The following is a 10,001-nucleotide window of genomic DNA, read 5'->3' as shown; positions in this document are numbered from 1 at the left end:
AGCTGGGGTCATAGGATCCCAGCAAGATAAGCATCCAATTTACTCTTGAAGGTGTTCAATGTAGGTGCTTGAACCACCTCCGCTGGCAGACTGTTGCAGGGTTGTGGAGATGGGGTGTGTATGTGGGCACAGGTAACATGCAGGGGACAGGAGGGAGCACAGGTGACATGGCAGGGTGGTGGCGGGGGACAGGAGCTCCCAGATTTCTGCGCCTGCAGCAGAGCTGGGCAGGAGCCGGCTCCACGGCCCAGCAGGTGGGACCTAGTGCAGGAGGCAGAGCTACACCACCATGGCTGCCAAGGTGAGGTGCCCCCTGTCTGCCCATCAGCAGTGGGGGCACAACTCTGCATTGCCACACCTCACCTTGGCGACCATGGCACCATGACGTTCCCACCCATACCGGGTCCGACCTGTTGGTCCATGGAGGCAGGCCCTGCCCAGACCTGATCTGGCCTGGCTGCAACCCCACGCCCTGCTGTGAGTGCAGAAATATCAGGGGGCATGTGCCTCCCCTGCCACATTGCCTTAGTACCCCCTCCGCCACCCCTCTCTACTGCGTCGCCTGTGTTCCCTCTGTCCCCCATGATCCATCACTTGTGCCCTGCCAACGTGTCACCTGTGCCCCCCTCTCCCCAATCCATAGACTTTCCTGAAGGGAGCTGCTCTCCATCGCTGCTTGGCTGCTATGTCAGGGAGAGATTTCAAAAAGAAAACCTAAAGGAGAAAGTCCACATTTTCTGCAGAAAATCCAGATTCCTGGCCTCATTCATCATTCCTAAGAAATATTATATAATTTTCCTTGAGTTTGAGCCCTAACAGCCCTCTTCTAGTATTCCCCAAAATAAGCAATCAAAAGCTTATTAAGTTTTTCTTAACTTGAAAATAAGAGAATTCTGCAGGTATGTAAGGCACAGAATTTTAGCTTTTACCATGAATTTGGGGTCTCTGCTGAAACAGACATGGTGAATTTACAAAATTATATTCTTGGGCAAACAGCTCACCAGCCTGGCCAAAGGGACAAGCCTGGCCAGGCCCCTCAGCAGCTGGTATTAGGAAATCATTGAGTGAAATCTCAGTATATAAGTTTCAATGAAAGAGCTAAAGGTGGTATCTCAAACTGGTTATGGCAGCTAAAGAGTTTGGAAGAAAGGTGAGACAGTTAAAATGAGTTTTATACAAAAAATACCAGGGGCTGGATAGCAGGTGTGATAATCTTCTGGTCTCTGTGCAGGCTTCTGATAGACGTTTGAGTCACGTGCAAGGTCTTAGTTGTTATCTGCAAGGTGCTTACTGGCTTGGATCCAGCATAGCTGTAAGAGTATCTCCAGCTTCTGTGGTGAGAGCCATGGATACCAACTCCTATTCTTTTGGCCAAGTAGAATTTAAAGTAACAAATATAGAGAGTGTCTGTGGGGAGAAAGAGATTTCCAGGGTGCTGGCCTCTGTGGACATGAGATCTTTACTGGCTGGTGAAATCCTAGCCCCACTGAAGAAGATGCTGGGTTTGCTACTGACTTCTGTAGGGCTGAGACTTCTTGAATGGAGGCATATCTTTAAGTCTGTGGACAAGACAAAAAGTAATGTTCCTTTCATAACCTAGCCCCAGGAGCAAGCTCAGTAATATAGCATTCTGGTCTACCTAGTAGTATAAGTCTGCCAGGTATGTTTTACTTAATTCTTGGGTTTAGCTCTCAATTCTGTTGGCCTGCAGACATTTGCTCTTAGCCAATATAAGAGAGTCTTTGCTAGGTTGGGATATATTTCCCATAAGAACAAATCTTGAGTGGTGCCATTCAACATAGCCTGGATAGAAAAGGAGAGAACATTTTGAAGAAGGGGTAGAATGCCTGGGAACTGCAGGGAGCGCAGTGAGGAAGATGGCTAGATTTGGTTGGTTTGGGCACTAGATGAATTTTAAGAAAAAGATGGTTTTAATCTACTATGAGGTATAAAACTGAAGCAACATCATTTGAATCACTGGAATAATAGTGTATGAGCTGAATCAGCTTGCAGGATGTCTGGCTGAGTTGTATTAACCTTAATGAAAATGGAAAATATTACTGCCCTTTTAGATGGGAAAAACAAAGACTCACGTTTTCAAAAGGGTCCACACATTTTAGATTGTTTAATTTTTAAGTGCCCCTTTGAGACAGAAAACACCAAACCCTCGTTGCTGAAATCAGCAGGGACTGTGCTGGAAGGAATACAACAGTTGCAGATAAAAATGTTCAGGCACACACTTGAAAGACAATGTGAAGTTATTAATGTTGAGAATCCTACCTCTCACCGCCAGCAAGTTGCAAGCCTTGTTTTGTCCAACCTGGGAGTTACCGCATTTAAGGGCTATAAACAATTAAAAGTGACTTGACTCCAGAGGAGAGATGACAGCTGCCAGAGGATGTCCGCTGAGCTGTCTGCAACCTGTAACATGGACAACATCCCACATCTTGCTTATTTGAAAATTAGGCTCTCTGACTCCTGAGAAATGGTAAGCTTTAGGGAGAAGCAGGCATGTTCATGAACATTATCGTTTAAAAACATGTTTTGTTTTGTTTTATTTTGTTTTCTAAATGCATTTGTCCTAAGCCTTAATACTTTGCTTTAGGAAACTATTTGGATACCACTGTCATTGACTAGAAGGGAAAACATTGCAGGTACTACATACATATCAGAGCTGTTGAGGTAAGCAGGGTTGATGCGCAAGGGAAAGCAAGCCAGGTCTTCTGATCTAAAAATGGAAGAATCTATGGGTGAGATTACACATTACAATGAGATCAGGTTAAAAGAACTTAAACCTTGAATGATTACGCATTAAAGCCCATTAAGTAGTGATAAGTGCCCTTTAGGTATCATTGGACGCAAACAGAAATGACAATTTTGGCCTGATCTAACCACAAAAAGCAGTTTTATAGCTGTGACCAAACACAAGCACGGCTGCAGACAGCTTTAAAAATGGCTGATGGGGTGAAAATCTGACTCCTCATTGCATGTTTCAAAACAGAGCATCTTCTGTAACTTCTCTCTGCGCTGCCTGCCAGCCTGCTGCTGTTTTCAGAATGGAAGGGGGAAAGGGAGTGGAGGGAGTTTGGTCTGGGTGATTTGCAGCCCCACTGGAGGTTGGGGTGGGAGGGGGCTCCAATTTACCCACTCCATGCTCCAGAGCTGGCTGGGGAACTCCTAGAACAAGCTCCCACTGCTCTTCCTCCCTCCCCCTCCCCCCCCAATTCTGAAAACAGGTACTGACTGGGAGAGAGGAGGGGCTGTCACTAGGGAAAACTGATTGCCCCCCCCACCCCCCGGACCCAACAGTGAACTTCTGTTTGTTCCAAGGGATCGTTATGACTTGGAGTGCTTCCTGCAAAGTCTTCTGAGTTACAGCGAGGAATTGCACTTCTGTCTGTACCTTCAGAGTAAAGCCACTTTGGACAAGGATTATTTTTGAGCTGTGCTGCCAAGCTTGAGTTATATTAACTTCTGGGTGCCCACCTGAGATAAAACCGCCAATCTGCAATACTCCAGTATCCCAGGAGGCACTGCTTCCAGGTGGACTAGCTATCATTCAGGACTCTGTGGCCCTGGACTGACAGCTGGGAACAGCCAGGTAACCGGTGGGTGGGGATGAGGTGAGCGGAGAGAGAAAAGAGGGGTGAAGAAGGTAGGGGAGCGAGGGGACGTGAGGACAAGGTGAGGGATGGCAGGATTGGAGAGGGGAAGAGGTAGGGGGCAATGGAGAGCTGCTGGCTGGGGGGGCAATGGGGAGCTGGTGGCTGGGGAGTTGCCAGGCTGCTGCTCTCTCAAATTGCCTCAACCCCCAAATTGCCCCCACCACTCCCAGATTACTCCCCTGCCACTCCAGTTGTCTCCTTTGTTGCCCACTTTCCCCTCCACCCCTGGATCATTGTCATGCCTTCCTGATCAGCCCAAGAGTGGCAGAGGTGCCAGTGGGGGAAAGGGGTCCCCTGTCTGTCTGCTTCTGAGGTCCTTGCAGACACTGCCCTTGCGCACCCAGATCCAGACCCTGCCTGGCCCTACAGCTGAGGGGGTGGCAGGGAGCTACCAGGCAGCTGCAGGGCCTGGTGGGCACTGGATCTGGGTGCATGGGGTTGGCATTCAGTGCAGGGAACATGGGAGCAGGTTGGAAAACCCCTGCAGCTGCCACTGTTATCAGACTGATTGGAGTGGTAGGTAGTGATCCAGGGGTGGACTGACTGATCATGGGGTAGAGAGGGCATGATGGGGGCAATGGGGTGACTTGGAAGGTGGAGGGGGTGATCCAAGCAGCATGGGGGGGCTCTTACCCCCTACTCCACAGCCTTTACTGTGGCTAAGGAGCTGGCAAGCAGGGCACGCATGGAGCAGACTTGCAGTCCCAACCATGCCCCTGCTTGCCAGCCCTCTAGCAGCAGGTCTGTGCAGTGCACATTAGAGAGGGTTTTAACCCCAGTTGTCCCAGGGCTAGAGACAGAAATTACACACACATCAGTATAAGTGATTGGAAACTGGTTCAAATCTGTAACACAACAGAAGTTTAGTGCACCACAAAACCTGCTTTCAAAATGGCTAAAACCGGTTTAAGCTAAGCCTGGATGGATGTAGTATTAGACTTAACTGATTTACCTTAAATCGGTTTATTGAACTTCTGTCCCAGATCTGCACCAGGTTTAAGTTAACTCACAGTTCCCCAGCATTCTGGGTTGCTTTGCACGTCGCCTGCAAACCCTCCCCTCCTTGAAGGGTGGGCAGGCTAGACTTGGCCCAAGCTGTCTGCTCCAGTTCAGCAGGGGGGTGAGCTAGAGCACCCATCGGCTTGTGGCCTGGCATTTGGCTGCGGAGGTTGAATTGACAGGCTTTTTGACTGTCTGTACTTAGCCCCCAAGTGTAACTTATCACTAGTGCAACCTTAACACATCTAATGTTCCTTAGAATTAGCACCTGCTACCTGTAATGTGTAATCCCCTATGAGTCTATCCTCCAGAAAGGTGATAATAGGAGACCTGAGATATCAGGGAAGCGTCATTCAAAGAGACCAGGAAATCTCGCCAACCAAGCCCAGCAATTGTGATGCAGGTGATGCCAACCCATTAACTAAAAACAAAAACAAAGTTATAAAAGGTTCTGTCCCAAAGAAAATGTTTCAGTTTTAAATTCATAAAGTATTCTGACATTTGCACACTGTTACTCTATTAACGATTCTTCTCCAAATGTGGAAGTAAAATTATATTTTGCCTTACCTTTTAAAAATGACAATAACTGTGTAAAATGTTTAGCTACTCACAGCAGTCCCTAAAACTAACATGGAGTAAATATAAATGCATCAACCTTAGATACGCCCAGTGATAAAAGATTTGCACAGCCTTGGGCTCCTTCAAATTTAGGGCTGTTTTCCCAAAAAGTTTGTCCATAGCAGTCTGCAATATTATGTTGATACACAAACAGTTCTTATCAAAACAGGAAAGGCAAACCCTCAAAAAACCAACCAAACAAAAAACCTGCAGTGCTAATTCAGAAGCTTGCAGTGAAACTGGAGCAACCTGGACCAATGACAGTAGGTGATAGCATTTTTTAAGGGAAGATGTAGATCACATCCATGGGAAACTTGTATGCACATCTGGGGTTCTTAAGCTATGTAGGTTCAAAGTCTCACATGAGCTGAAAAAGGTAAATAAACTATTTACCCAAAGCCCCAAAAGACCTGCACATTTTTGAAATCCTTTCCAAGAAGAAACCAACAGCTAGAATAACAAGTTATGCAAGTTATGTTGCAAATTAAGGTAGAGGTATATCGGTGAGATTTGAAAGCAGAAACAGCTTGCATGGCGCCTAGATGCGTAAGACAGTACTTCATACCAGTGGTTCTCAACTTTTTCTTGTACCAGGATCCATTTGTAAATGTTGACGGCCAGTCTCAACCCACTCCTGACCCACTGCCCCCACCCTCAGCTCCCCAGTGTGTGGGCATGATGGGATATGTGTAGGGAATGGGGACCCCAAGCATCCCTTTGCAGGCTGGAACTCTGCCAGCCTGCAAAAGAAAAGCCATGGTTTCCCACATTTTTCTCCTTTAAAGGAGAATCCATTTTTAAAGTTTGTTGATCCATTTTTTTAAGTTTGTTCACAACCCATACATTCTTGTGACCCACGGGCTGAGACCCGCTTCTTTACACCTCTATGTATGAGCAAAAAGTTCAATATTTTTATTCTTTAAATTCTGGATCTCATTTTGGTACTGCAGTATTGAGCCTCGAGCAAACCTGCAGTTTTCTTAACCATTGAGACTGAAAGATAAACAGGAATTAGTCATTTTTTATTTAATAAGCCCACAGGATTGTTTGAACAGATACATAAAGTCTGGGATAGGCATGTTTTATAAATGCAAATATGTGAGAGATTGAATGTGGATAATGACTCGTAACTTTCCAGCCCATTATTTGAGGAAGTAAATTGCTTTAGAGAATGTGTAGGGTTCTGTTTTGCAGAAACAGAAACTGAGGTAAAGAGGATTTCAACGATTTACCCAAGTCGTACTGCAAACGAGTGACAGTTCAGAAATAAAACCTATGTCTCCCGAAGGCCATCCCCTGATCTAATGACTAGGTCACAGTCTTCTCCATCAAATTCTTTCCCGTAATCTTCTTGTCTAAATTTGCACTGTGTGCATTTATATAGCTATTAAAATTCCTATTATACTAGCTGGTAGCCAATCCAAAAGTTGCACAACTGGTTCTGCTCTCCCTTTCTCCCTCTGCTGCAGTCCTGTGAATAGCTCATTGTTCAGTCCTCAGATTGTGGCAAACTTCCCAGTGGGAATGTGATAGTGGAGATGTCTGTTTCTTTCTGCCACACCTGTCACTGTGCCTTCTCCAATGCTTTCTCCCAGGCCTGGAGTAAGTTAATTTTATAATGGTGGCGTGGGGGCATATGTCACACCTTAGGGATGTAAGATGGGAGTTAGATGCCTAAATGTCAACTCTGTCCAAAAAAATGATGGGGAAAACCCCCGCTCAACAGCAGCAAAGAGTTGGGATTCATCCAGTGCCTTCATTTTGGATCACAAAGATCTCTTGGTATCTAGTCAGACTGCATATGGAAGCCCCCAACTGTGAGCAGCTGGGCTCTAGCTCCAATTTAGCTTCTGTTGTGATTCAGGGTATTAGGCAGAGCACCATAGAAGTCCCAGGAGGGGCCCTCTCTAAGAGGTTTGCTTAAAGCATGATTAACATGCAAGAAACAACCACGAGTTCAGTAGGAAGAACAGCAACTATGGTTGCTATCATAGTCCTGTTCCTGCTTTGCTATCTGCCAGTTGTAAAATAATCTAGTGGTTACAACACTTCTCTAGGAAGTGGGATGCTGGGTTCTTACCCTTCTTGGCCTAAAGGGATTCAAGTTCACAACTTGCTTTTTGCAAGAGTCCTATAACTACCAAGTTATAGAAAGGTCTGCATCATTCTTTTGTTGAAGCTGAGCCTCTGAGAAGTCAGAAGTATGGAATTCATGGGGAAGAAAGCAAACAAGGAAGAGGGAGCCTAATTCTCTAGCCTAGTGTTTAGGATACTCAGCTGGAGGAAAGAAATCTAAATTCAGGTTACTGCTGCCAGGACTCTCTACATTGTGCAGGATAGAGTTGGTGAATAGCATACCCAGAAATATTGCGGAGAGCCTGAACTCCCTGCTCCCAACTGGGTCTCTGTAATAGGGAGCCAGAGAGCATCAATTACTTTAAGAGAATCTGCAGTAATCTGAGCTGGCTCCAGGCAAGCAGGTAGCTAACATTCAGCTGCTAATAGACAGATGGCAACCCTCAGGCAAACTTGTAGCTACACAGGTTGTGGCTGTTCTGGGGAGTAGCAGTTGCAGAGCTGCATGCTGCAAACAGGCCAGCCAAGCATCAAGAAGCTAGCATGGCAGACTAGCCAGCCAGCAAGCCCAATCAGAGACACTTATGTGTGGTTGGGTAGCCACATGACCAACAAGGGCAGGGCTTGAGATATACGCTCAAAGCCTGAGCCAGGGAGTCAGTTTGGCTGGGCAGGCTCCCAGGGAAGGAGCTTTTCCCTGAGATGGCTGTAGCTTGGGCCATGAACCGATACCCAGCAGCTATGGGGACTGTGATTAAGGGGCTGAGATTTTATGAGGAGGAAATCCCAGGATGAGAAATGCTTTACTATGTAGCCAACATTCTTACAGCTTTGGGTTACAGACAGTCAGATAACTCTTTTGTTATGGCTTATACTGGTGGACAAATTGGGAGTGAAGGGGAGATGGAGGTCCCAGCAGTGCCTGAGGGGCACGTGATTACTTTGAGACTTGCCGGGGGTTAGGCTTAATGTGTGGACAGGCATTGACCAGGCAAAAGTTTTCAGCCCAGAACAGAGCCAGGTGGCCCAGTACCCAGGAAAGGCTAAGCCAGAGCCCACTAGGTTGAGACTACTGCTGGAGCCCAAGAAGCCAGACCCAGTGTAGTGGGTCCAGGCCAAAAAGGATCAGCTAGAGGAGAGGGGTGGAGGCAAGGAAGGCTGAGCCCCCAACAAGGCAGCAGAGGCCTGAGGTAGCCAGGTAGTATCCAAAGTGCTAACTTGCATGATGAGTGGTAACACCTGTGAGGCATAGGTGTAGCTTACCCATTCAGGCAGTTAGTGCCCTGGGGCATGGACAGGCCAGGCAGGCCCACCTAACATTTGAGAGCTTGCTCTGGGACTCTGGGCAGCCTCCCTTTCTCCAAATAAGATTATAACAGCAAGGCATGGCAGATAAGTGGGTAAAAGAGAGAAGGTACTCAGATAATCAGAGCAAGGCAGGAGTCATGAGGTCACCAGGGGGCACCACGGCCACCCCTGGGGCTCAATCCGGCTACAGTCTCTCACTGCATCTTGTCTTCTCCATGTCTATCTTAAATATCACTTTGGGACAAACTCTACCTTTGCATTCACGCCTTGTGAAAGAATGGGCACATTGTTGCGGCTTAACAAAAATCATCTTGCATTTCATCAAGAGGACTCTGAAAATCTTCTGGCAATGGTTCTATATGGCTGTAACAGGGCACCCACTCTAGTTCCTATTACTGGGATAAAATAGACATGCTAGCTGGAGGTGGGGAAGGGAAAAATACCAGGGGCTGGGCCACCGAGGGACCACATAAGCCACAGGGAATACAGCTATTCCCTACTGAGTCCCTCACTGGCAGGAGAACATGTGTGGGACAGAACAGAGCAGATTGGCTTCTGGAGATGGAGCCAGAAGTTAAAGGAGGCGCAAGCCTGAGAGAAGAAATGCAGGAAAAGCCGGTTGCTGGGAAGAAAGGCTTGGGGTGTTGCCCCCCTGCTCTGAGGGAGCCCGGGGAAGGAAGGACCCAGAAAAAGGATTATTGTTAAGGTGGTGAGGATTCCTGCCAAGCAGATTGGATGTGTGTGGGGACCCTAAAGAGATAAGGGCCCACCAGTAGGACCACCAATTGACAGCTGGCAGCTTTGCTAGCAGTGCTGGGCTGTGAGAACAGCCTGAGCCAAGAAAGAGGGAGAGAGAAAGCACCTGGAGAAACCAGGATGCCCAGAACATCACAGATGTGGTCAGGACAGGGTGTAGGGAATGGAGGAGCCCTGTGAATATGCCCAGGATGGCTATCCTGACTGTAATTAAGAGATACCACCTCCCAGCATCTCTTTTCTCTCTTTCTTTGTATATATCTTTTTCATCAAGGTGTGGCAGGAAAGTAAAGAAGGACAATGAGACGACAAGCTGGATAGTAACAGCAAAAGGGCACAGCAGCCCCCTTGGCTCTGCAGGGAACTACCGGACCTCCTGTGTTTAAAAAGAAAGGCCTACAGAGGATGGAGGACTGGATCCACCTCCAAGGAGGAATACCCTGCACTGGTCCAGACCTGCAGGAAGTGAACCAGGAAGGCCAAGGCTGCAATGGAATTCCAACTGGCTACAGATATCAAGGACAATAAAAAGTACTTTTTTAGATATGTGGGGAGCCGGAGGAAAAGCAAGGGCAACAT

The sequence above is a fragment of the Crocodylus porosus genome, unplaced genomic scaffold (assembly GCF_001723895.1).
Source record: "Crocodylus porosus isolate Cpor-Errol unplaced genomic scaffold, CroPor_comp1, whole genome shotgun sequence".
Taxonomy (NCBI): domain Eukaryota; kingdom Metazoa; phylum Chordata; order Crocodylia; family Crocodylidae; genus Crocodylus; species Crocodylus porosus.
The sequence above is the reverse complement of the archived record's forward strand: the minus strand, read 5'-3'. Positions refer to the sequence as shown.